Raw genomic sequence first — 21034 nt, 5'->3', positions numbered from 1 at the left:
AGAAGGAGGCAGAGGAGAAGGGAGCAGAACCAGGCGCGGGGAGAGCCGGCCCCTCCTCGGATCTGCAGGGGGCGGGGCGAGTGTGAATACACAGTGTGTCGGGGGCCAGCGGCTGAGTGGGGGAGGCTTGCCTTTGGTGGTCTCTGCCTCAAGGGTAAGGTAGGAGGTGAGGCCACTTACTGGGTCCTAGTGTGTTCGAGACAGGTGTCTATTCAGAGCAGCTTAAGCACAAGTGGGGACCTACTGGGAGGCCAGCAAACCTCACAGATGAAGAGACCGGGCCTCTTGGGGATGCTCTTACCGTCTCTCCAGGGCCACGCAGAGCCCCTACCTCTTGTCTTTCCATGTACCTGCCTCTCTCTGCTGGTCCAACATGGACTGCTCAGAGCCTCCATGTCTTAGTTCTTAGTTTTCAGGAGATGAAGTCTAATTGGTTCTCAACATGGGACAGATAACCACCACCCTTCATCCAGTCAGAGGTGGTCACAGTTTGAGTCCCCTGAATCCAGGAGGGGTGCTGGACTCACAGGGGTGGAGGACAGAGGGGCAGTAAAGGGCCACAAGCTGGAGTGGACGAGCGCGGAAGGAGAAGTGCCCAGGGTTTAAGCTGCCCACAGGCTGCTCGCCGAAGTCCCGCCGGGCAGCTCTGCGCCGGCCCAGAAGGGGCTCTCGCGTGTGGCAGAGCTCGGTGCCATGTGAGGCTCTTCTCCGGGACTTTGGGAAGGTGGGGAGCAGGCGTGGAAACACCTTGACGTTCATTGTCTCGCAGTTGGCGGGGTCTGGGGAGGTGATGGGCAGGACGGTTAAGAGGGCAAGGGATGGGGGTTGGTGGCGGGGGCAGGACCGGCCTGACCAGCTGGCTGGGAGGACACCGTGGTGAGAGAGGGTGAGCTGGGAGAGCAGGAGTGGTCACCGCCAGGCGTCAGGGGGACGGGATCGCGGGAGGCAGGAGAGAGGTCCGCTGGGTTTCACTCACCCTCCAGGACTTTCCCCCAGTCTCCACTCTTCGTACTCTCTCCCCGCTGGATATGGGACCAGTGTGCTGGCCTCCCCCGCTCCTCTGAGAAGCTGCACTGACACACAGCTGGGACCCTAGAAGGGACTCCTCGGGGCCTGGTCACCGCGTAGGCAGGAGGGAGGATGAGATCGCTGTCACTGTACTGCCCCCAGAGCACGGACACCGCCCATCACTGGGAGCAGCCTTTTCCTGCCTGCATCCCATCGAGGGGTGTGCACGTGGTTTCCTGTCTGGTGTCCTCACCGGCTGAGAACGCCATCTCCAGGGCCCTCACCCTCTCCATCTGGCTGGCACTCACTTTCCAATTTTGTCCCTCAGCGTGTAGGAGGCTGATGGAGAGAGTCCCCGCTGAAAGGAAGCCCAGAGCACGGAGGCTGTGGTGCCCGAGCCATGGGGCTGAGGCAGGCTCACGGGAGGAGAGGCTGTCGCCTGCAGCCGGAGGACTTGGGAATTGATAGCAAGGGCAGGCACAGCTAGCCCCAGAGCCCCAGTCCCCAGAACGTGGGAGACAGAAAGTCTAGATGATCTGGAGTGTGAGCTCCCTGGGGGCAGGGCCTCTGTCTGCCACATTCGCCCCTGCATCTGGGCAGCTGGTCAGGGCCTGCCCAGAGGCTGCTTGAGGTCACTGTTGAGCAAATGAATGAGGCACACATCTTGACTTGTGTGCAGTCGGCGGCAGAGTGAAGAGACAAAGGCCCTTCTGCATCTTATCCTCACCTCCTGCTTCCAGGCCCAGGAGTCTCAGCCTGTTCTGGAGCCGGGCTCTGCAGCCCAGGGCCCAGGGGTCAGGGCTCCGAGGGGAGGCTTCCCCTCACTGGGCCCGAGCACTTTTCTCCACCTGACCCAGGGGACACTCTCTTGGAAGGAGTATCTGCTCTTAGGGTTAAATGAGGGACAATGACCTAAGTCCAACAGAAACAAATGGGCTGCTTTGGGAAGACTGTACGTTACTAGGTCACGATTCCAGTGTTTCTATCCATTCATTCATCTTTCATTCATTCATTCAACAGTTTTACTGAGCATCTTCTATGTGCCAAGCACTGTTCAGAGTTCAAGTTTAAACAGGGTAGAAAGGGCTCCTTTTCTCATGGAGCTTTCAGTAAGAGCACGAGAATTGTTTGGATGCAAAACTAGAAACTCACCCAACACTAGGTAAAATAACACAGGAGAATTGTTGGGATGATGCAGGCATGACTCATGCCCGCGGAGAAGTACAGCCAAGACCCAGGGAAGACTGACTCGGGCCTGCAGGATCCGAGCCCGGCTTGCCCTCCAGGCTGTCTGCGGGAGATGCTGTCTCTTCTCCCTGCTGGCCAGGAAGCAGCTGCCCAGCCCTGCCCTTGCAGGGTCTTCTAGTTCCAGAACCCAGTCCCAACCCCTCCGTCTCTGTCCTAATATTTGGCCTTGGGGGCTCAGATGCCCGCCCTCGTCCAGTGAGCTATGGCCTGGGAGGGAAAGGACCGGTAGTTCAAAGGTCAGATGGAGTGAGAGGGAGGGATAGAGTGGGTGGGGGGAGGTCCGTCTCCCTGGTTGATCTGCAACTCAGTCCCTGAGGGTGGTGGGAGCTCCCGACTGAGACCTGTCTCCTCCTTCTGTCTCCCCAGGATGGAAGGCTGGACCATCTAAACCAAGCGATGACATCGAGAAGGAAGCCCCATCAAGGCAGAATGAGGCCTCTTCCTCCTGCTTGTCAGCCTAGGGAATTGTTCCATAATTAAGGGGGAAATGATGAATGCAGAGATGGGAAGTCCCCATACTTCATCCTTATTGCTATTGAATTCACAGCGTAGCACATCATGTTTTATTATAACTTTATAATAATTACAGTTATTACTGGATTCATGTATATGGAAAAGGCAGGAGGATCATCACTGTATTAATTCGCGAGGCCCTTCAGTGGGATTTATTGAGCAATAAGTGAATTCTAACCACTTGGCAGGACACAGAAGTCTTTCCCTGCACAGAACTCTATCAGCCGGCCTGATGTACCAACGGGCCGGGTGGTCTGCCGATTATTTCTTCCTTCCCCAGGCAGTCTGCCTTGGTTTAGAGGGTATGTTTAGAACGTTGCTCTTCATAGTAGAGCTAACACCCCCACTCTCCTAGCATGTCTCAAAGGCCAGGGATGTCAGCCCAAATGTTGAGATAAACCTTTTCTATTTGCACAGGGCTTCATAGTTTTCCAAACGGGATCACAGATGACCTTTCTGTTTAAAAGGTCAAGCAGAAAACTCTTTTGAAAATAGAAATGTATGGATATCAGGACCGTTGGACTTTGTCCTTCATGGCTTTTGGGGGTGGTGGGAGAGGGCTGGCAAATTGATGCAATGCCAAAGCGCAGACCTTTGTGAAGGAATGACTAAGCCCTGGCAATGACCACATGCAGTTAAGGGGAGCCTGTCTGTGGGTGCCTGCTGGGTCGGGCTCCAGCAACGAGAGGCCAAGGAGGGGCAGGGGCGGTGGGAAAAGCCCACAATTTGCTCAGAGGGAAAAAGACTTGGGAAAATTGAGATAACCATCAATTATCTGAAGGGCTGTTTTCTGTAGGTGGAAACAGATTTGTTCTCTGGGCTCAGGAAGAGGGGGTGGAAGGATGAGGGTGGGCAGAGCCGGGATCTCAAGGGAAGAGACTCGGGGGCAGTTTCATTTGTGCCCAGGCATGACTTGCTGGTGGGGAGACCAGTCCAGCAGCTGACAGGCAGCCTCAGTAGTGTTGGACTTCCAGAAATTCGGGAGGCTGGTTCGCTGGTTTATTCAACTCAGGCTTATCTAGTACTCACCCCGTACAGGCGGCGTGGGCAACACTCACAGCCCAGTGTCACAGCCAGACAATAAACAAGTAGCAACAATCAAAAACGCAGTGACAGGTTATGAAAGGAGCTACAGAGGAAGGGAGAGAGGAAACGAGGGGAAGGAAGGGAGGAGAGATGGAGGGACCTTGACGCGGAGCATCCGCTGCTCGATGGGTCTGGATTCTCATTGCATCCCCAGGGCCCTGAAGGTCGCATGACGGCCCTCCATTTTTATAGCTGAAGAATCCAAGCTTCAGGGAGCTTGAGTGGGCTATCCAGAGTCATCAGGTTAGCTCACAGATCTGAAGGCCTGCTCTGTGAGGGACCCCCCTGGGGTGGAGCCCAGCCTGGTGGGCGGAAGCGGTGGAGAAGTGCAGGATTGTGGAAAATGGTCCCCGATGGGGGAATTCAGGGCAGGTGGCCGCTGCAGTTCCATCCAGCCCCGAGATCCTGCACCTATGTGCCTGGGTCAGGGTGACAGCTCACAGACCTGGGATCCCAATGGCAGGAGACTTAGAAGGCTCAAAAGGTCATCACCCGTCCAAGTCTCGGGTTCCCTCCGCAGGGCCTCTGGAGCAACCACCTGGCTTGTATGGGCGCCCCAGCAATGGGACTCACTCCACAGAAGCCGCCCATCTCCGGGCAGTGCTCACAGGTGGAACATCTTGCTTCCATCAGACCCATCTGTCTACCTGGCATATACCCAGCATGCTAGGGTGTTCTTCCCCATGGGTCTCTTTCCATAGAGTTTCAAAATCTGAAAGCCTTCTGTATCTGAGAGGACGCCTGACTTGGTGGGAGTAATTTCAGGCGTAAGCTGTCCCTTCTGAGCATACTGTTCCGCAATCCAGAGACGAAGCGAGGATGCCCTCACCTCCCCTGCATGAGTCAAAGCACGGAGCTGTCCCCTCTCTCAGAGCCCAGGGCTGTGTGGTTCCCCACGAAGGCTGATCCCATGGCCACCATGTCAGCTGACCACTGAGATTCGTGGTCCTGCCTGGAAGACCTGGTCATCACTGGGCTCTGGGTAGTTAGCAGGGTATGGGTGGCAGGGTGCCCATTTCGCTCTCTGTGGTGCTGACTTCTACCCCAGCTGCACCACTAAATCTGCTCTGCTGGAAGTCCCTCCACCCAGCACGGGCATGGGACCCCCAGCCTTGGGGCACCAAGCTGAAGGTCTGCTACCTTGCAAACAAGGTCCCCCGCCAAGGCCCGACAAGAGGAATGAATAGGGACACGCAGGAGAGGCCTGGCTTCTGTGCTTCCTGACGTACTTGGTGGCTGTGGGATTTGGGGCCATCTTGGCCCTCTCTGCGTCTCAGGTCTGTCCTCTTTAAAACAAGGGACCGAGTCACTAAGTGATCCCAAAGAAGCTTCCCAAGCTCTGACACTTCATGGTCCCAGGCGTGGCCCCGGACTCCACATCATTCCCATCTCAGGAGCTCAGAGTGCTGACCTCCAGGCTTATCGGGTCCTGGAAGCCCGTGACCCCTCCCCCAGAGCACCGAGGAACAGGCGGAGCGCCTGGCCCTGTTCCCGTCTGCATCACTGGGTCCCGGGTGCCAACTCTGATGAAGGGCAGGTCGACGTGACAGCAATAGTTGTTCTTGAAGGTGCTGCTGCTTGTTTGTCAGCAGTTGTGAGGTGGCTGTGGCAGAGTCGGGCGTGGAAACCAGGGAGAGAGAACAGCAATAATCGCTAAGCATTTATGACATGAGTGCAGAGTGTGTTCAACGTGTGAAAATGAGTCCAACTGAATACTCACAACATGAACCTTTTCTCTGCATGTAGTCAACAGTTACTGTTCCGGGGACGAGCTCCCTTGTCAGCCTCGCAGCTGCGCACGAGGCAGGGCTGTCCTGGACCAGCGATGACTCCGAGGCACAGGGAGGGAAGGAACTTGCCCGAAGCCACACAGCTAGGAAATGGCAGTCGGGCCTGTGGTCCAGACCCGGTGGCTCCAAGCGGGTGCTCCCTCCCCGCACCCTGCTCCCGACGGTGCACAGGAGGGTGGCACAGGCATCTCCTCGCCCTCGCCTGCCCAGCCCCACCATGCTTGCACACGTGCACACGAGGCCACCACCAGCCTGAGCTGGCAGTCGGGATGGGGTGGGCTGAGGAGGGAGGGCTGGAGGGTTACAAAGATGAATAAACACAACCCTGTCTTCACAGAAGCTTCTAGCCCTCTGGGGAGGCAGACAGGGCACAGTGACAGAGGCTGTGCAGGGGATGGGGCAGGGCCAGCGCCATCCAGGCCTGAGGACCAGCTGCCTCAGAGCCCTCTGGTGGAGGCAGCTGCATCTGGGGTGAGGTCTCTTCAAACCCCTTTCTTTTTTTTTTTTATCCTCACCCGAGGACATTTTTCCATTTTTTGTTCAGGTAGAGTGGGAGGGAGAGAGAGGAACAGAGAAAGAGAGAGAAACATGTGAAAGGAACACATAGAGTGGCTGCCACCCGCACAACCGACCAGGGCCAGGGACAAACTGCAACCGAGGTACGCGCCCTTAGCGGGAACCGAACCCGGGTCTCTCAGGCCCGCAGGCCGACGCTCTAACCGCTGAGCCAAACCGGCCAGGGCTCTTCAAACCCCTTTCTGCTCAGGCTGCTGCCGAAGTGGCCGACGGGCCCTGCGTCCCTGCTGGCATTGCAGGGTGGCGTGATTGGATTAATTGGGCTTGATTCATAGGCAAGCACTCGATGAACTGTGATGAAGCAGACACGCATCTGGCAGCCGTGGTGGCTGAGGGTGGGAGACATGACTCCCGGGGCCGTGAGGCAGCAGTGACGATGAAAACCCTGCTCCGGACACAGCCAGGACCTGGTCGGCGAGCCTCTGTCACACAGCCTGCCCTGTGACGCAGAGGCCGGGTCTGAAAGCCTCAGGGTTCAGCGAACGTGCCGAGCCTGCCCTGTGTCCTCTCTCAGCGACACCGCTGTGGGCAAGGCACAGGGTCGGAGGGCCAGCTGTCCGCCTCTTGAGAAGCAAGGAGGTGATGCGGGTGCGGCGGGGGTGGGGACAGAAGTTCAGGGGACAATGACATGCAAGGGCTGCTTCTTGAAACAGTGACCCTCACCGTCCAACACACATTGATCCTCTCTCTCTGTCTCTCCCTGTCCCTCTCCCTCCCCCCATGCCGCCCCCCTTGGCTGAGCAAGGGCGACAGGCCCAGGCTGGCACTCACCCGAGGAAGCAAGGCCAGACCGGCTGGAGCTGGGCCAACCCACGCGGGGAGCAGCCTGGGCGGTGAGGAGACAGGTCGCTCAGCAGAGAGAGGGCCTGGAACCAAGTGTTTAGACAGGGGAGGCAGATTTGGTTTATGGAAAAAGTGCGGGATGATGAAGTGGACGATGGAAAAAGACGTCTTAACGGTGACACCCTCCTGACGCTCCGGTCTGACAGCGCGGCAGACACGGAGGGTAAACTTCATCGGCCTTGGCTACACCCGTTTCATTTTTCCATTTCGCTTCAAATAAATAGTCCAGAGCCACTTCTTTGGCCTTTTGGAATTTTGGGCTGTTTTAAACGCACCTCCATTCGGCCTCACAAATGCGTTTCTCGCTGTCACCTGCAACAGCCAGCCAGATGCGGCAGAGCGCAGACTGTCGCCTCCGGCCCGCCCTGTTCACGCCGCCCTCGCCCTGAAATGTTTTATTTCACCAGCTCGACCTGCTCACCCACCAAAGCTCAAGTCACATGTAACCCCCTCGGACAAGCCTCCCCGAAACCAGCAGAATTCGCTCCAGACAGCTTCTGCTCTCCCGGCTGGAAAGGCAAGAACCCGGAGTCAGGTGTGGACTCAAGTCCCAGCCCTGCTCCCCTTGGGCAGCAAGCCTCGGAATGGCTCTCAACCTCAGTGCTCTTTTTTTAAGAAATATGTTTTTGGCCCTGGATGGTTTGGGCAGTGGTTAGAGCGTTGGCCTGCAGACCAAAGAGTCCCGGGTTCGATTCCAGCCAGGGGCACGTGCCCCGGTTGCGGTTCCTCCCTGGTAGGGGTCGTGTGGTGGCAACTACTTGATGTGTCTCTCTCGCGTCAATGTTTCTCTCTCTCTCCCCCTCCCACTCTGTCTGAAGATAAGTGTAAAAAATATATGTTTTTGTTGATATTTTAGAGATAAGGGAAGGGAGAGAGAGAGAGAAACATCCATGTGAGAGAGAAACATCGACCAGCCTCCTGCACACCTCCTACTGAAGATCGAGCCTGCAACACAGGCATGTGCCCTGACTGGGACTCGAACCAGGACCTCTCAGTCCACTGAGCCACATCGGCTGGGCTCAACCTCAGTTTTCTTACCTGCAAAGTGGGGAAGAGAGCACTTTCCTCACAGGTTTGAAGGTTGAGTGCGATGAGATTTGTGAAATGCCTTAGAAATTGTTGCGTACACGGTGACATAGAGCCTGCTTGTACTTTGTGTCAGTCGGGTTTTTGCTGTCTCCTCGCCTCAAAGCCCCAGGTCTACTTCCCTGCCCCCAGCACCAGTGCAGTGGGTGCTCGTCGTTACTCCGCTGGAGGCATTAATGAGTGAGCGCGGTAGAGGGCAGACGCTCCAGAGTCGCTGGCTGAGCCTGTGGTTTCTTTCCGCGGGCTCTTGGGCCGTGTTGGCCAACGAGTCACCCTAGGCAGAGACAGAGTGAAGTGAAATGGAGGTGGCTCGGAAATGTGTGCCAACCTCAAAGGCCAGTGTGTTTTAATTAGTATAATTAATGATGGCACCAACTGGCTCATTACCTGATGGAATTAATGGGGATCATTTGTCTCCCTACAGCAGCCTCTCGGTGAGGCCGAGGCTGTCAGGGAGATGGGAGACAGCACACTGTGCCCTGGAGAAGGGCTCCCGAGCCTCTCCCCCAGTCTGCCTGCTCTCCAGTCTCCCAGTTTCCCTCCTCAGCAGCCCCTGCCCGGGGGCTCTGCTGCCACTCCGGAGCCTAGCTTCACTCCACTTCCGGCTGAGCAGTCGGTAACAAAGCACAAATATGTGCGGGGATTTTTACATAACAGCTGCGGAGCCTCTGTCTTTCCCCTGAGTCTCCCCTTTCCTCCCTCCCTGACCCATGACCCAGGCCACACCGGCCCCTTCTTCAGCCTGGGCTTGTCACATCCACACAGCCCTCCGGTAGCTCTTAGGAACCCATCTTCAGAGCCTAGTCTCTCGCTGCTAAGTCCAACATGGGGACACGCTGGAGACAAAGCAATTAGGCACAGTGATTTCAGATCCGCTTGGAGATGAAGGGCTGTCTCTTCCCCTCCAATACTGAGGACTTCTCCTTTTGGGCTGTAATGAATTACCGTCTGCAGCTAGAAGCAGAGTTCTGCCTTCCTTATCTGGGAGCAGAATCAGAGCACCTGGACCTAGCTCCTTTCTGAAAGTCCAGAACACGCATTCTGGGCAAAATAAAATCCCTCGACCTCTGGGGCTCGCAGCTGTGCACAGCCATTCCAAGGAGATGCTGCAACTCTTCACCTCTCCCAGGGACTGTGATGGGCAGATAAGAGCAGGGAATGGGGGTGGTCCTCTGAGGAGTCAGGCAAAGTCTGCTAAATCACACCACAAAAGCATTCTACGTGCCCTGCATATTTCATGGGCCACCCAGGAAGGAATGCCTACCACAGAGCTTGGCCCCAAACTTATGATCATAAAATAATGGGATAGACTTAATTCTGGCATGTTCCAGGTCACATTTACAGCTCAAGGACTTTGTACATATAGGTGGGTCTCTGTAGCTACCATTTGGAGTAACTATGCTGTTGATATACATCTAGATGCATTTTGCATGACACACACATGTGCTTTCTGGTATGGCCTGGGTCTGTCTATGCTATGGGCGTACCTGTGGACAGGGGCTGACTGTCTCTGGGCTGTGTGTGCCTATGGGTATTGCATATCTTTCTGTGTTGGTGGCTATATTTGTCTTGTTGTGAGTGTGTGTGTAGCTTTCTGAGTCTCTGTGACTAATACAAATAGCAAGAACATGACATCTGATGAGTCAAGAATAAATTCACCCTTTTCCTTTTACTGGATTTTAGTGTACAGGAGATTGAACACGGACTCAATTCATCCACTAAGGGAGTATCATCCACCATGGAGTATTAAACAACATACTATAGTAACATAATAACATTCGCAAAGGAGTGTAGTAACATATTGTGGTAATATAGTAATATCCACTAACACAAGATAGTAACATCCACTAATGCAACATAGTAACATCCACTAACACAACATAGTAACATCCACTAATACAACATAGTAACCTCCACTAACACAACACAGTTACATCCACTAATATAACATAGTAACATCCACTAACACAACATAGTAACACCCACTGACATAACATAGTAACAGCCACAATGGAGCATCCACTAAGACTCCCTAGAGCTATAATTCTGGAATCCTGGTACGCACGGGGAGTAATATTGTGATGGCAGAGGTAACCAGGGAGTACCTCTGTGTGTGTGCTTAGATGGGGCTGGGCAGGGTATGCTGCGGTGCTTATTAGAGCAGAAGTCATCCCTGTGAACCATTTCATGCATGAACTGCAGAGAGCCCAGAGCCCATGAGGTCCAGAGCAGCTTGAGAAGAAGACAATCACAGTGTGTGCGTGTGTGTGTGTACGCGCGCATGCGTGTGTATGTGTGGTGATCATCAGGGCCACCACTTTGCCCAAATGCAGGGGCCCCATTTGCTGTATTCTCAGTGGAATTCCAGGAGGCACCCTTCACACCAAATACAATGTAAATGGATAAATGGTGTCCGCTGAACAACACAGAGGCCCTGGGCAGGTGCTAGCACAGGACTCCTTACCACCACATCCCTGTGCCCAGTCCTTGCATCTCAACCAGCTCAGTTTCCTCCCTGAGCCAGTTCCTGTCCCAGGTACTTTCTTGCCGCAGCTCTTTGAGCTGAGGCTGAGGCAGGAGAAGGCCCGGACACCTTCCTGGAGGCTGGGCTCCCCAGGGTGTGGAGCACAGCTAGAAACCAAGTTCTCTTTATGCAGCCGTAAGAAAAGATCTCTTATCCTTTGAGACGACATGGAGGGACCTGGAGAGTATTATCTTAAGCGAAACAAGCCAATCAGAGAAAGACAAATATCACATCATCTCACTTATTTGTGGAATATAATGAACAAAACAGGCTGAGAACAAAATAGACATAGAGACATGGAAGTGGGGTGCAGACTGACAAACCTCAGACAAGGTGGACGTGGGGGGAGAGAAGAGATAAACCACAGGACTTATATGCATGTATGTGTAAACAAGGACATAGGCAATAATGCTGGGGGCAGGATTGGGAGGAGGGTGTCAATGGGGGAAAAGGAGAAACATCTGTAACAACAATAAATAAATTTAAAAAACAAAAGAGAGTAAGTTTGCAGTGACTTGTAAGAAAAAGGCTCTTGCTGCTCGATGGGAAAAGAAATCAGATGAAAATGGGGGGGGGGGGGACAAAAATATTAAAAAACTGATTTTTGCTTTGGAAAGGTCAGCGGTGGAAGCCTGCCTTCTTGCCAACACAAAGCTGTGCTGGTACTCAGCGGTCTTCTCGCGATCGATAGGACACTGATCGCCTCGTGAAAAATGGCCCCGAGGCGGCAGGACCAGGGCGAAGACCGCTGGGGGAGGAGCGCCTTCGCCAGGGCCAAGCTGCCTGGTGGGGGGCCGGCCACGGCCGGAGTCCCGTGCTGCCCCCTCCTGCCCCTGCCTGTCCCAGCTCTGCCACTGTTCCCAGGAGCCCAAGGCCACCCACTCCTCACTGTCAGGGTTGTGGCTCAATGGATAGCGGTCCCTGCTTACTATTGTAAGTTTGGGAGACTCCTTTGAGCCGCCCCCATTAATCAGGCCACCCGCCTGTCCCCAAGGCCCGGGCCTCTGCTGAGTGGAGAGGAAGTGGCACAGGTGGCCCCAGGAAGAGCCGGAATTCCAGAGGGACAAGCGGGGCACTTTACTACTGGTCAGTGCAGCCACGTGCGTATCGTGTCTTCTTCCCACAGAAGTGGAGCTGATGGGGGAGAAGTTGGGGTGGGGTAGCAATGACCTTCATCCCAGAATCCTTTGTGCATATGCTTGGCCTGCACACAGGCCATCTGGTAAGGGCCCTGCAGCCTCAGAGGACGCATAGTTTTGACATCTTCAGCCAGCCCTAGCCATAAGTGACAGCGCAGATGGGCCACATGCTTGGGGGTGCGAGGGACAGGGAAGGGGGGCGGTGACACGTTCAGAGAATGGAGGGTGCCGTTAGCGTGTCAGTCCAATTATGGTAATGTGCCGGGGTAATTGGCCCTCCAAGGGCGCAGGGGTTGCACACAAGTACAGTAATTGCAGGTTCACTTTGCTCTGCATTCTTTACCCTGCTTTGGTGACTAATTATCAGTATTTAGGAAGTGGATATTGTCATCTTCAAAGCAGGTGCAGCTGTGGCTCGGGCGCTGAGGCTGGGGCCAGCTAAAGGTCAGCTTCTGCTTGGGGATAATTAATTTGTCTTTTATGGATCTGAAATGCGCTCTAAGCCTGTCTCTTCCTTTTCGCTTTCAAACAAACAAACAAACAAACAAACAAACAAACTGAAGGGAAGGGGAAGGTACTTTGTGGTTCATTTCAGTGGCCTTTCCACCGAGAGGCCAGAATCGACAAATAGGGTCATGACTGGAGGGTCTTGTACCGCTGTCCTCTCTAGAGAGAACCAGAAGATGGTTCCCCCGGGGGGGACCCACATGATCAGGGGAGCCACATGCTGTGGGGTGACCATCAACAGGTGACTACAATCTCTAAGCTCTTGATATCCTGTTTGCTTGTTTGTTTACTTATATTTTGGACTCTAGGACACCCTGTTGCTAGCAGATTCACAGTTTAGAATTCCAAGAGGAAGAGGAATAGCACCAGTGAATAGATATTGAGCACCTACTATGTGTCAGATAGTCATTTTAGATATGCACATAAAATACTTTTTAAATCCTCACAATAGCCCTAGGACACAGATGCTGTTGTTATCCCCATTTCGCAGCTGAGAAAGTGAGGCTCAGAGGTCTTAAATGTATTTGCAAGCTGAAGAAATAGCCAGTGCTTAATCGCCGGGCTGTCAGCTGTCTAACTAAGCCCATCACTTAGTGTGACGCTCTGCTTAGGTCTTCGGCCTGCAAGGGCAGCCCTCGCCAACTCTGCTTTATGGAGGACATCAGCAGAGCCTGCTGGTATACCACAGGAAGCCCAAAGTTTGAACTGAGTGTGAGCCCACGGGCATGACGCTTGGTAGGACTTTATCAGAGACAACACATAAATCAGCGTACATGGGAATGGAATGGAAACACCCCACCCTGTGTCCTGCCTCTTCATTGCGTCTCAACAAGCCTGGCCCATGGAGCCCTTTCTCCATCTCCCTGGGGCTCCGGCTCGGCTAGATTCCCACTCTTCATGAACCATCATCTTGCATCGCTCCCTCATCATGTCGTATCTATGTGTCTCTCCAACAAGGATCCAAATGCACTTAGGCCAGGGGACTGGCCATGTGCGCTCTCGATGCTTCTGGGACCCTTGGCTCTGCCCTGAGCATGTAGTAGGTGCTCACTAACTCCCGACTGAGTCAAACTGGGAGGAGGCGTAGGCAAGGATCCTCCTCTGAGAGTTTGGCTGGCAAAGGAAAACCCCTCATTTTTCACAGTGGCCAGGCAAAGAGAGGGCAATGTAGGACAGGTAGTTGTGATCATCTCATGTGTACCTTTGGATTCAGGAGGGTGCATTAGATACTCATAGACGTTTCTTTATGATCCACCTGCCTTGCGAAAGGGGATTCCAATTATATTCCAAGAAGAGGCTGGAAGCTGAAGCATAGAGGAGAGACACGTAGAAAGTGGGGAGATGGGAGTGGATACATTAGGAGTTCACGCCCATGTCTGGGGCCTGCTACTATGGCAGGCAACACAATTTTGTCCTGTGGTTTTGCAGCAGCCTACATACTGATGCAGCCAAATGAACTTCCCTCTTTGCAACCTGACCTCCTTCATACTGTGAAATGATCTCATTTCTAGGCTAACCACAAGAGATTTGGCTGGGCACCTGGCATGCGGTGTGCCTGGCGTTTGCAAATCTTCATGCAAAGTGTAATTTTTTTTTTTTTTTAAGACAGTAAATAAATTCTGTCCAGAGAAATCTTGGAAATGTCTTTTCCTAGCCGCGAGTTGAAAAGAAAAGCTCTCCCCACCCTCACAACCATTATCTGCTACTCTTCTCGAATGTTCAGGCTTAAGTCACTTTTAATTTTAGATCAGGAACAATCTGATTTGGGGCCAAGGTCTTTTTTCACTGACCTTCAAAATGTATTAAGCTGTGGTGTTTTTCCACCTCCAGCCTGCGCTGTCTCAGTTTCTTGAGTGCAACCCACCAAAAATTTGACCTACAGCCAGGATGCAGCGAGACTCGACTCTGTAAAGAGCATCCCTTCCTGCTTATAGCAGGATGCTGAGCAACTGCGAGAGAGGGAGAGGGAGAGGGAGAGGGAGAGGGAGAGGGAGAGGGAGAGGGAGAGGGAGAGGGAGAGGGAGAGGGAGAGGGAGAGGGAGAGAATGAATGAGTTATCTTCTCCCCAGGTTGCTGATTGCCTCCTTGGCAAATGTGGCAATGTCTACATGACTGCCCAGGAAAATGACCAGCCAGTAGGCACACTTCCCAGAAGCTCAGATCACAGCTTCCCGCTTCTTGCCAGCCCATAACCTTTCTATGCCTCCTTCCCCAATCCCTACTATGACCCAGAAGAGAGCAGGCCCCTCACAGGCCTGGCTGTCCTTGGCAGTGCCATCTTGCTCCCCGTCTCCTGTGTCATCCAGGGACCACAGACATGCAGGGCATTTCTCCCAGGCACTGCAGAGGGTTCGGGCACATGGCAGGGGTAGATGCTGACTCCTGGAGTGTATTTGGTTCTGGTAGGGTCACTCAGCCTAGTCAGCTCTGCGTCACAACCGGAAACCCCCCCCCCCAGAAGGAGATGTGCCATGTGGGAGCTGGGACACAGGCCTCGTTTTCCTGAGCCAGCTACCTTCCTGGAGACATCAAGGTTCGACCTACCAGGCAGCCCATCAAGCCTCCGGTTTTGTTCCTTCCAGCGTTTCCTCACTTGAGTGGACACATGTGATCCTAGACTTTGGCCCATCCACACTCCCCATCGCAGTTACTAGGCCAGGTCCCACCACAGGACCACAGAAGGGGCCTTGAACACAGCGTGACCTGGCACCTTCTTGGCCCCCAGACTGGATGGAGACATCCGACGGCAGAACTCTGCAGAAAGACGCCGAAAAGTTGGCTAAAAACCTGCTGAAATTTTTGTGGGATCCCTGACACTCAGCATTAGTCCGGTCTCCCTCCAGGCCTCTGACCAGGGGAATGTGTTGGGGGCGGGGGGAGGAAGAACTGCGAGGGAGAGGATGAAATGAGAAGAGTTTAAGCCAATGTCAGGTCCCTCAGGTCCCCAGCTCGGCAAAGCCCAGGAAAGTGACAAAATACGTGTGCTTTTCACTTCCCTAAGCCATAGCCTTTCCTGGAACATCTGGCCAGGCTGCTGGTGAACACGCACGTCCAGTGCAGCCAGGCCGCTGGCCAGATGCAGGGTAGGAGACTTGCTTTCCTAAAAATCTGGCCATATTTGGGTTTGAGTCAATGCAATTGAATCTTTGGAGGGACCTCAGTAAGTTGCCCTATTTCAAGAGGTGATTTAAGATTTAGAGCAGAGGGGACCCCGGGTTCCAGTCCTTGGTGCGCGCCCCACAGCCCTCTCCCACGGAGACGTTGTTGGAGTGAAGCAGGTGAGATTCCTCAGGCCCGATCTTCGTTTGAACTGACGTGTCATCTCACATACGACCTTCCTCTCTTCCCTCGTCAAACTGCATTAAACTCAGCGTGGGGCAGTGGAGAGGGCTCTGGGACAAAACGGTGCGAAATTGTCTTTATTCTGCAGCAGGCGAGTTGCCCTTCTCTGCAGGGTTAGGTCTCCGCTTTGGTTTGATGTGCCTTCAAAGATTCTGTGCCTAAATCCCGAGTCCTGGCTCGCCTCTAGTCTATATTCTACCATCTAAAAATATCTCTTCTGCCTAGAACTTCGGATAGGACACCTTGAATGCCAATGTGGCTTTAACGGCCAAGTTCAAAGTTCTTTCTGGGCCATAAAGCTTTTTCCTGAGATTTGTCCTAAAGAATGTCTGTACTCTGCTTTCCTCCTACACCTTAGGCTCCCATTTTTTCTTCTTGGGTCTGAACTTCCAAAGTCCCCAAGATACTTTTTACACTTCTACTGCTTGACTTTCCAAAGGAAAGTGGTTCTTTCATTGATTCAACACATATTTATTGAGCGCCTTTTATAGACAGGCTACGTAATAGCTGTGGCTGCAGCGATGCTGCGTAAGAAACTGCCCCAAACTGGTGGCTAGCAACAACAGACACTCGCTTTTCTTGCTCGCAGTGTGGCTGGGAAAGCTGTCCTTCAGGGTGCAGGTCCTCCACAGCTCCCCATTTGTGATCTCAGGAAGATGAAACAGCAGCTATGAGGAGAAACTCTTCTGTGGGAGGAAGAAGTAGCTCCAAGAAATGAAGCCAATCCCTGCGAGCATGTTTGAAGCCTCTGGTTAGACACAGTGTACTTTGCTTCCATTAACATACCATTAGCCAAGTTGCAAGTCAATGAGGTAGGGAAGAATTCTCCACTTACAAATAAGCCATGGCAAGTGCAGGAAAAGAAGGAATAATTGTGAACAAATAATACAATATAATACAGAATGGCATCTATTTTCATTAAGTTCATAGCCTAATGTGGGAGGCAGATAGTAAAAAAGCAATATAATAAATTGGGATACATGTTACAAAGAAAATGAATACCATGAGGGATCTCCTTTTTGACTGGATGATCTGAGAATTCCTCCATGAGCTGGTGCCACTGCAGCTGAGGTTAAAGAATGAAAAAAGCAGGTAGAGAGCAAAGAGCTTTCCAGCCAGTGGGAGCGGCTTGTGCAAAGGCCCTGAGGAAGCGATGCTCTCGGTGTGGATGAAGAGCTGGAATAAGCTCCAGGGTCCAGAGTGCAATAGGAGGGGAAGCAGTGTCAGCGAGGACTGAAGATGCTGCCGTGTTTGCTCAGACAGGGCCCCGACTTCTTACTGCTCTCCCCCAAATCTACTGCCCTTGAACAACGTGGCGATTAGGGCACCCAACCCCGCACAGTCAGAAATCTGGGTATAACTTTTGACTCCCCCAAAACTTAATATAAAAAGCCTGCTGCTGTCTGAAAGCCTCACCAACAGAGTAAACAGCCGATCACCACAGTTTATATGTTATATGTATTCTGTGCTGCGTCTTACAATTGAGCATGCTAGAGAAAAAAATGGTACTAAGAAGTCATAATGAAGAGAAAATACATTTACAGGATTTACCGAAAAAAAAATCCACATGTCAGTGGAGCCGCACAGTTCAAACCCATGGTGTTCGAGCATCACCTGTATTACTTTGTCATTTAGTCAATGCTGCTAAAGAAAACAATGATAACAACACCTCCTCCTTGAAGCCTCCTTAGGTTGAACAATGTGTTGAAGTCACTTTATATTTCACTAAACAAAAACAAAACATAAAACTTTTCAGTCTGTTGCAGGGGCTTGTGCTAGGCCATGACTCACATAGTCTGGGGAACTGGGGGCAGCTTCTGCCCTGAAAAGTGGAAACAGAAGGGGTGTCCTGGGAGGAGCACGCTCCAGAGGGCCGGCCTGCGGGCGACACCTCATCACGTTACCAGGTAAATTTCTGAGCACAGCTTTGGAGCTGGCCCCCACGTCTGCCTCAGGCACGAGGGGACTTTATGGAGCAACAGAAACGTTCTCCATCATGACCAGGTGTTGTCACAAAGCATTGTCATTTGTCAAGACTTGACTTATTGAACTGTGTACTTAAAATGGACATTTGAGCCCTGGCCAGTTTGGCTCAGCGGTTAGAGCGTCGGCCCGTGGACCAGAGAGTCCCGGGATTGGTCCCTGCTAAGGGCACGTACCTCAGTGGCAGTTTGTCCCTTGCCCCAGTTGGGGTCGTGTGGGTAGCAACTAGTTGATGTGTCTCTCTCTCATGTGATGTTTCTCTCTCTCTTCCTCCTTCTCTCCCTCCCGCTCTGTCTGAAGATAAATGCAAAAATGTCCTCGGGTGAGGATGAAAAAAAAAGGGACATTTGATGGTGTGTAAATTTTACCTCAGTAACATTAATTTTAAAGATTAAAGGCAGAATCAAAAAGTAAATAATGTATGTCCACCTCCATGTTTCCCTGTGGACAGTAAATGAAAACAGAAAAAGCTTCCCTTGCGGCCAGCGCTAGGCGCGCGGTGGCCCCCTCTGCTCTGGGCCCTTCCGCAGGGACGCAGGAGGGAGGCCCGTCCCACTCGGCCACAGGGCACAGATTAGACCTTGAGGACTCGTGGTGGCGGTGGCACCTGGGTGCGGTTGGAGGCATTGCGGCGGGGGGGGGTTCTGTCACTGGAGGATCCGAGATCCTGCCCTTGGGAAGTGACCGTGACACAGCCTCGTGGAGCTGGGAAACCGGAGAAATGGCTGCGTCCGCGGCAGTGCCACCCCCACAGCAACACAGTGCCAGCCACAGGTGTGACACAGATGCCACTTTAAATTTTCTAACGGTTACATTGAAACAAACAACAGCAGCAACCCAAGTGAAATTAGTTTAGAATTAATTTACAATTTAACTGTAGTTCAATTCATTATCTCGAAAATGCTGTCATGCCAACATGCCATCAATGTGAGCACAATGTCACTGAGAAACTTGGCATGTTTTGTGCTGATCTTGAAACCCACCGTGTCTCCCACCACAGCACACCTGAGCTTGGAGCAGCTGCCCAACGGCCACCTTCCGGACAGCACAGGCCTACAGGAACAGCGGTGCAGGTGACCACAGTCATTGTGAATTTGGGAGGGCTCCCCCCGCTCCACTCAAGGAAACAGCCAACCACTCTGAGAGTCTCTGGCAATACCAGGGTGTAGGATCCACAGGGGCGAGGTCCCCGAGAGCAGGTGGAGGCGAGCACCAAAGAAATGAGAGCTAACACCACGAATGAGAGGCTCGGCAGATCTGGCTACACACGCCCTGTACCTTTTAAGAGCCATGTTCTGGTGCACACTAACCTGCTTGTCACTGGGCACCACGCAGAAACACGTATCTTGCCGATCCTCTTCACGTTGTGCCCCTGTGTACCTGTAGCCTGAATGCTATATTCTGGGACCTCTTTTTCATTTACATCCACCTATAATTCTGTCTCAGTCCATCTTCTTTATTCCTCCCATCCTGACCCAGCTAGCAGAGTAGAATATTTTAACACTTATTTCTGTAATCTGTGCAATAAAAAATGTGGTGCATTACTCATTCCCAAGTGCGGGTCCCCTCCCTTTTCTTCCAGCCCCTCCCCCTCCCACCTGTCCAGGACCACAAGTGTTACTTGGCTGAGAATCACTTTCCAAACCAGAAAGTGGCACTTCACAGTTCAGAGGGGACTGTCGCGACGTCGCACTCACCGTGTATGAGATGAGCTCCATCTGCAAGGCGTCAGCTGAGGCTGCACGAGGAAGAGCTCGAAAGTGCTGGCTGCGAACTCCCTGCAGGACCGTAGCCGCCGGGCAACCCGACTCCACAGGTATTTCCTGGCTGCCTGCCCTGTGCCAGGCGCTGTGCTAGGAGCTTGGGAACAAAAGGGGACAAAATAGATGCCTACCCTCAGAGCTGACATCCGGCTGGGCAGACAGAGGACCGTACACACGGCCAACGTGCAGATCGTGTAGGACGTTAGAAGGTGGTGAGTGTTGTGAGTGGCCAGATGGGCAGAGCAGGTGGAGGGATGGGGGTACAGGGTGGGGCAGGTGACACAGTAATCGAGTGTCCGTGCTAGTCAGTCCCACTGAGAGGGTATGATCTGAGCAAAGGCTTGAGGAGGTAAGGACACGTGGTGTGGAGGCCTTGAAGCAGCAAGGGAGCTGGCGTGGGTGGAGCCCAGCGGGTGGGAACAGAGTAACAAGTGAGGAACCGTCACCGGAGAGTTGACAAAGGGAGGGGGCCCTTCAGGCTGGTGTGAGGACTCCAGCGTTCGCTCTGGGGAATGGGAGCCATCACAGGGCTGGGGGCTTGGGAGTGACAGGACCCCACCTCCATCTGAGACCCCTCATGTTGGCTGCAGGGCCGAGAGCGACTGCGGGGGTGGGGGGTGGGGAGAGGGGGGCGGGGGGGGCGAGGCTGGCAGCAGGGAGACTGGTGAGGAGGCTTCTGCACTCACGGAGGCTCCAGGTGGCCAGGGGCCAGCTGTGGTACCAACATCTGCACCCGGCGTCCCCCCCCCAGGTCTGCGTGTGGTCGCCGCCCCGCAGGCGAACAGGACATTTCCGGTGTCTTTGTGCCATCCTCAGTAGAAACTATTAGCTATTTAGTTGAAAAGTTCTTGGTTATTGGTTATATTCAAATTATCCGCAAATCTCAAGCAAAACGCAATATGTTTGTAATGGAAGTGTTGACGGAGCACGTGGAAATGGGAGAAAGGGGAATCACAGGTTTTCAGCAGAACAGCAGCATCAGGAGGGGGGAGGGGAGGGGAAGCAGAAGGGAGGAGGACTCGAGACCAGAGAACATGCCCTTCCCAGCCCAGTGGAGGAATAAGACTGCCCCTGCCCCAGAAGAGCCTGAAGTCAGAAAGTTGCACAACTTGGTGAACTCGGGCGGGGCTGGAACTGTGGAGCGGTGAGGAGTCAGGGGAAGTGACAGAAAGCTTCCCCTGAAGCCTAAGGGAAAGAAATCAGGTTTGATTAAAATCGGTGTTTAAATGTTAATGGAGGTTCTTAGTTTACTAGTACTTTTTTGTTTTTTTAACATATTAGGGTTTTTGTTCTTTTAAATTAACTATATTAGGGTAACATCAGTTACTAGTGTTATATAAATTTCAGGTGCACAACCTTATAATACAATATCTGTCTACTCTACTGTGTGCTCACCCCCCCAAAGTCTAGTCTCCTCTGTCATCATATATTTACCCTCCTCATCCTCCCCCACCCCCTCGCCCTAGTGACCAACATTCTGTTGTGTCTATGAGTCCATTTTGTTTGTTTGTTTGCTTGTTTTATTCGTTCATTTGTTTTATATCCCACATAGGAGTGAAATCATGCAGTACTTGTCTTTTTTGGTCTTATTATTAGCATAATATTGTCAAAATCCATCCATGTTGT

The sequence above is a fragment of the Molossus molossus genome, unplaced genomic scaffold (genome assembly GCF_014108415.1).
Source record: "Molossus molossus isolate mMolMol1 unplaced genomic scaffold, mMolMol1.p scaffold_m16_p_20, whole genome shotgun sequence".
Lineage (NCBI taxonomy): Eukaryota > Metazoa > Chordata > Mammalia > Chiroptera > Molossidae > Molossus > Molossus molossus.
This window is presented reverse-complemented; position numbering follows the sequence as displayed.